Raw genomic sequence first — 6010 nt, 5'->3', positions numbered from 1 at the left:
TCTCAATTAGTAGTGTAGTCAAACTTTTTACACTTCAAAATATACTGCCATAAACTTGAAGTGGGGGCAGTTTAGTTTCTGGAAATACTGAAGTACATCTACAGATCTCTTACTATACTAGTATGTTCATATTAGTATACTTGGTACTTCAAATTTACTTTGGAAAATCTGGAACTTAAAGTTTATTGATAAAAATTAATTTTAAGTGCATTTTTATCTGTAAAGGTAATAATATCATGTAGAAATATACCATTAAGTAAAAGCTCTTCATTCATACTCTGAGTTAAATAAAGGCAGAGAAGTATTTTCTGCGACGTGTACTTCATTTGTTGTTTTGACAATCAAATTTAATTACCGACGGCTTTGCTTACATGAACTTTATTCCACTACGTCTGTCAGGAGACTAATGACGTATTGAGATTTTCGTTTGCCTGCTGACACGAGTGTGAATATCTGGCGTCAGAACGTTTGTATGTGATTTTATCAGGAAAGGTTCATTTTTGTTTTAAGGTAAGTGTCATTTTGTGTCAGACATCTACCTGTGGCTACCTCTATTGGCTGTTTGTTTTTTTTGTTTGTTATGTTGTTTTTTTTTTGAGAAAACCATCTAGTAGGTCAAGGTGAGCCACTTCCTGCTGTAGAGGGGACTGAGCTGCAAGCGCCAGCTACAGATCCCATCATCACACTCAAGGTCTGCAGATGGGGGGGACAAAAGAACCAGGAAGAGGCAGAGATTGAGGGATTCAAGCTGCCAGATTCATGCTTGTCAGCACAGTTTTCCTCCAGAAAATCCAGGACCTCACAAGTGAAGAGAACCTGCAGGGGTTCTGCTCAGTCAGCCCATCATCATCTCCCTCAGGCTGAAGAAGCACTCGCCAACACAGATCTCCAGTAGAGGGGTGAGTGGGGTCTGCTGTGTGAACAGGGCCTGGTCAAGCTGCTCAGCAGGGGGTGAAGATCCACCTGAATGATGGAGCCGATTTGGCACAATTTTTTCATCCTGTCTTCATTTCTTTTCTACTGTATTTGACTGGAAAAACAACTGGGAGCAGAACAGAAGTGTTTTTCTCTCTCCAGAGACGAGAGAATGAGCCTGAGCAGAGCATGATGACACCGCACGCGCATTCCAGGGATGAACCCAGTCGCAACAGTTCTTAGAGGGTGAAACCTATACGAACTAGAACTGACATCTCATCACACCCCTATCATGTAACCATCAATTTCCTATTTCAGACTCTACAGGGGCCTTATCAGCCAAACCCTGTACTTTCAACTGATAAAATCTCTCAGTGCCAGTCGCAGAGTTGCTATGGAGCCAGGAACAGATTTTTGTAAGTGGCCCAGTTGATGGTCAACTGCTATTTTCTAGTTTGGTGCTAAAAGTGACTCAACAGCCCCCCCCCCCCCCCCCCCCCCAAAAAAAAACATGATCATGTCTATCCAGCATAATTGGATTGCTTCCTGTGATTTAATTGTTTAGCTCAAGGCTTCCCTCTCTAAACTGTCTCTGCAGAATGGGAAGTAGCACACTAGAGACTGTTGGTGGTGACAGTCAAGGAAGTTTTAGAGCAGCATTTAAGGGCAATTGTGTACTTTGTGTGTGTGTGTGTGTGTGTGTGTGTGTGTGTGTGTGTGTGTGTGTGTGTGTGTGTGTGTGTGTGTGTGTGTGTGTGTCTGGGAGAGTGAGAAGGCACTTCTGCACAGAGTTTCTGCAAAAATGACCCAAACAACAACAGCAGCACCCAGGGTGTGAATTATTGCAGCAGTCCAGCATTCTGCTCCTAGTAAACACAACAGCAATGTGAGTGTGTATTCAGTGGGCCGTTCCCCCCTTCCGACTTTCTCTTTTACAAAGATGTTGATTGAGAATGTTCTGCCCCCCCATCTCCTTGCACTTTTACAGAGACAGCAAGGTGTAATAGTACCAGAATATTATCATATATCACCGTAGAATGACCCGCTGTAATGACTCTCAGAACCAGAACCAAGCACTGAGACAGAATAATCTATTCCCCCATACCGTCTCTGTGTAGTTCTATACAGAAAACATCTATACTGTAATATTCCTGCCCTCAAAGTTCTTGTTAAAGTGGCAGGAGAGACAATTATGACATGTTGGTGGGGTTTTTATATGATGGTCAACTTTATGTTCTAGCGCTACAAATACAAGGCTTTTATTGGTAAATCCAAGTCTCTTGCACTTAAACAGAGATTATTGCTGAATAGATTAATGAACTCCCTGATAGAGACCGTAGCTCTGCTTTAAGACCAGCTGCAGCACACTGCAAACAATGACATTCTTAGATGCAGAGAGAAAATGAGCGCCATAAGTCCTCCATATGGCCCACTTACTGTTGTGAGCGGGGATGTTTACTGCAGCTTGTCAGTTTCTGTGGGGCAAATGCATTTATTTTCAAATAAATAGCAGAATAAAAATGCTGACATTTAAACTTATAGGAGCTGTTTTGAAAAGAGTTTTAAAGTGCAGCATGAGGCTTTTCTCAGGGGTCGGAATTCAGAGCAAAAAAATAAAAGACCGAAGGATTTTGTTCTCTTGTTATATTTCCAACTGTTTCGTGTCACAGCAACACCTTGTCCTTTCTCCTTTCTCTTCTAAGACTCAGGAGGGGGTATTAGGAAGATATTTTTAGACGTTAGCAGTCCTTGTGTTCTGCCACTGTCAGCACTGGTGGCACCAACCGTCTAACTTACATAACATATATGATTCAGTAGCTAGAAGAGAAACAACTCTGCAACACGACTGGAGCGCTAAACTTATCAGCCCTCCGATACTCGTATTCAGCTGATCAATGGAGCTGTGGAACTCTAAACAGGACCCAGAGGCGCTCAGGGACTGCAAGCTAAACTTTTCTGTCAGTCAACAAATGTAAACAATATTGTTGTCATGCATATATGATTAGCTTCCGAATATCCCCAGCTTCACGACTATTTCAAAACTATTTGAATATTAATGGTGCTCTTTCTAAAAATGGTAGCACAAAGCCTGTTTAATATTTCTTCCCCCAGCTGTTTCATAAGCTCATATTCAAATTCTGATTTTCAGGGATATTTGCAGCGGGGGGGGGGGATTTATAACCTAGAATCAAAGTTGCAGGTCCTTCCTCCTCCTCAGAAGAGCTCAGTGTTTGTAACAATAAATCGTCCTTGACCCGTCACAGGAAGAGCTCCAGCTACTAGCTCAACTGTCATGGTAACGAAAGAAACAAAGCATGCCTTCAAAAGGAGAGTTGCAGTCATAACCTTCCTTTCCTTTGAGCAGCGGTTCTCTCAGCGCCGCCGTTGTTGCTGCTGCTGCCTCACAAAAGATGTCATTCTATTTATTCATTTGCGTGTCATTTTGTTGGTTTAGATTTCTGTATGTTGAAGAACGATAGTCAGTATCTGTACACACATAGGAAATCATCGACGACGTACGGTGAAATTGAGGCTGTAAAAATAATAAGCGCTGAGGGGAAACATCCCTTTAATATTTATATTTATACTCAAATGTCCAGTGATGCACCGCCCTCACTGGACAATATCAGAGCCAGGGGTGCCTGACATGGCCCATATAACACCAAGAGGTACCTAACGTGGCCAAGATCAGAGCTAGAATTACCAAACATGGCCCAGATCAGAGCCAGAAGTGCCTAACGTGGCCCAGATCAGAGCCAGAAGTGCCTTACGTGACCCAGATCAGAGCCAGAAGTGCCTAACATGGCCCAGATCAGAGCCAGAAGTGCTTGACATGGCCCATATAACACCAAGAAGTACCAAACGTGGCCCAGATCAGAGCCAGAATTACCAAACATGGGCCAGATCAGAGCCAGAAGTGCCTAACGTGGCCCAGATCAGAGCCAGAAGTGCCTGACGTGGCCCAGATCAGAGCCAGAAGTGCCTAACGTGGCCCAGATCAGAGCCAGAAGTGCTTGACATGGCCCATATAACACCAAGAAGTACCAAACGTGGCCCAGATCAGAGCCAGAATTACCAAACGTAATTTCAGTCACCATAGATTTTTACACTCTGGCTACTGGACTGATAAGATAATTTAGTGTTTCAATATATAAAGAGAGAGAGAGATTTCCTCTGTGCACATATCAGGGAAGTCATACCGAATGATTAAAAAATTAAACAGTTCAACGTGCATACGAACTGCAATTTTGTTTTGGATCATCAGGAACAGAAGAGTGACATTCGTTTGTAGTTTGTGTGGATCAGCTGAACGTGCAGAATGTACACGCATACCTGCATGAACGGCTGATCAAGTCTGGCTTTTCTGACAAAGCGCAGTGCCTACTTATAAATGACAGCACAACATTTAGTGACCGTATTTATGTTATTTATTCAGTTCAGCTCATGCTGCCTTTGTTTTCATTCTCTGTAAAATACAAATAAAAACAAAAGTGACACAAAAAAAATCACAGCGCTGGGCGTGCTGATCCTCTCCAGCCCCAACACACGCGGTATGATACAGCTGTCTAGTTACAGCGATGCCTCTGGAGTTCTATTCATAAATTGTTTTTGAAAAATGTTTTTGTTTATTGTCCTTCACACTAGTGAAATTAAATATCCGCCCTCAGGTTGAACATGCTGTGCTTTTATTCATCTGGTACATGTGTGTAGCCAGACACACACTGGCACACCAACATATAAGACCTTCCACCCCCTCTATCCTAATCAATTTTTCCAGCTCCAGCGGTAAAAACTGAATCGACTCTGTTCATGTGGCAACGCATCAGGAATGGCACTTATGGAGGGGTGGGAGCAGCATGCCATCTGTGGCTTTATCAAGCTCCTATTCACATACCTGGCATTGCAAGGACAGCTGGTGGGTGGATTGTTGGCTTGGCGCAAAGAGTCAGAGTACACCAAAATCAATATACAGAACAAAGAGGAAGTTAAGCTGCCTCCGCTGGAGCAAAGTAGAAATACCTCTGTCCCCTCTGCTCTTTCAGAGTTCTTGGAAGTGACCGAACGGGAAGCAATACTTCCACCGAGCCACCATTCATCGGCTTGAAAAAGACCCGAGAAATATTTCCGTTTAAAGCACAGGAAGAGGGTCAATTATTTCATTTGAAATGACCTCTACTACAAACATTTATTAAGCCGTTTTACAATCGTTTAAAACAAAATATGGAGTTAAAATGCAGGAGCAACACAAACAGGAGGGTAGAGGTATCTGCTTTCTCGTCACGAGCACAGACCAATCTGATGTCTCCCCATTTCAATACAATCTAGAGCAGCAATCGGCTCTTCAGCTACAGATGGTAATCCTAGTCAGTGTCACACATGATCACAGCTCTTGTCTATTTTTTTCTCAATGCCACATCTAACATTTGTGGCCTCTGGTGCCACACCTAAATTGCAAATCAGACCCAGCTGCGATTGGCACAGCAAGCCCCTGACACCCTGTTGAAGAAATCATATATGTATCACACTGACACTGCCCATAAATAAAAGATACCTTTCACAGTCTGTTCCGGTGTGCCCTGAGCTTGGAAGCTAACTGTTTATCTTTTTTTTTTTTCATATGCTGGAAGAAATGTGATTGTTCCTTCACGTCATCATCAAAAACCGTGAAGACAAAAATAACACAGCGGTAGAGTGTGAATGTTTATCACCTGCTCTAAATCTAAAACAGGCTTTACATGCAGAGTTTTACTTCCTCTTCAATATGTGCCGAGCAATTTCATTTTTCAAAAAATGAAACCTGAAAAATACAAATCACATTTATCATTTATTTAAGTTGAGCAGTTGTTTGTGTTTGCCCTGACTCATGGAAGAGGCTGTGGTGCGAGCAGAATTTAAGGAAATTTTACAGAAGTGTCTCAATGTATTGTTATTCCTTCCATGTTTTACAGTAAAGACATTGAATAATGGCCAGAAGAGTGATTTTGCAGAACTTTATTATCTCGCATTAAAGTTGACCTTGACAGGGTGTCATCGTTTTTATCATTCAATATATTATTCATCATTTCATGCCCTCTTCATCATGATTAGACATGTG

This window comes from Aulostomus chinensis, chromosome 5 (genome assembly GCF_037954235.1).
Source record: "Aulostomus chinensis isolate RoL2024-O1b breed Wild chromosome 5, RoL_Achi_v1.0, whole genome shotgun sequence".
NCBI classification, from domain to species: Eukaryota; Metazoa; Chordata; class Actinopteri; order Syngnathiformes; family Aulostomidae; genus Aulostomus; species Aulostomus chinensis.
Note: the sequence above shows the minus strand (reverse complement) of the source record.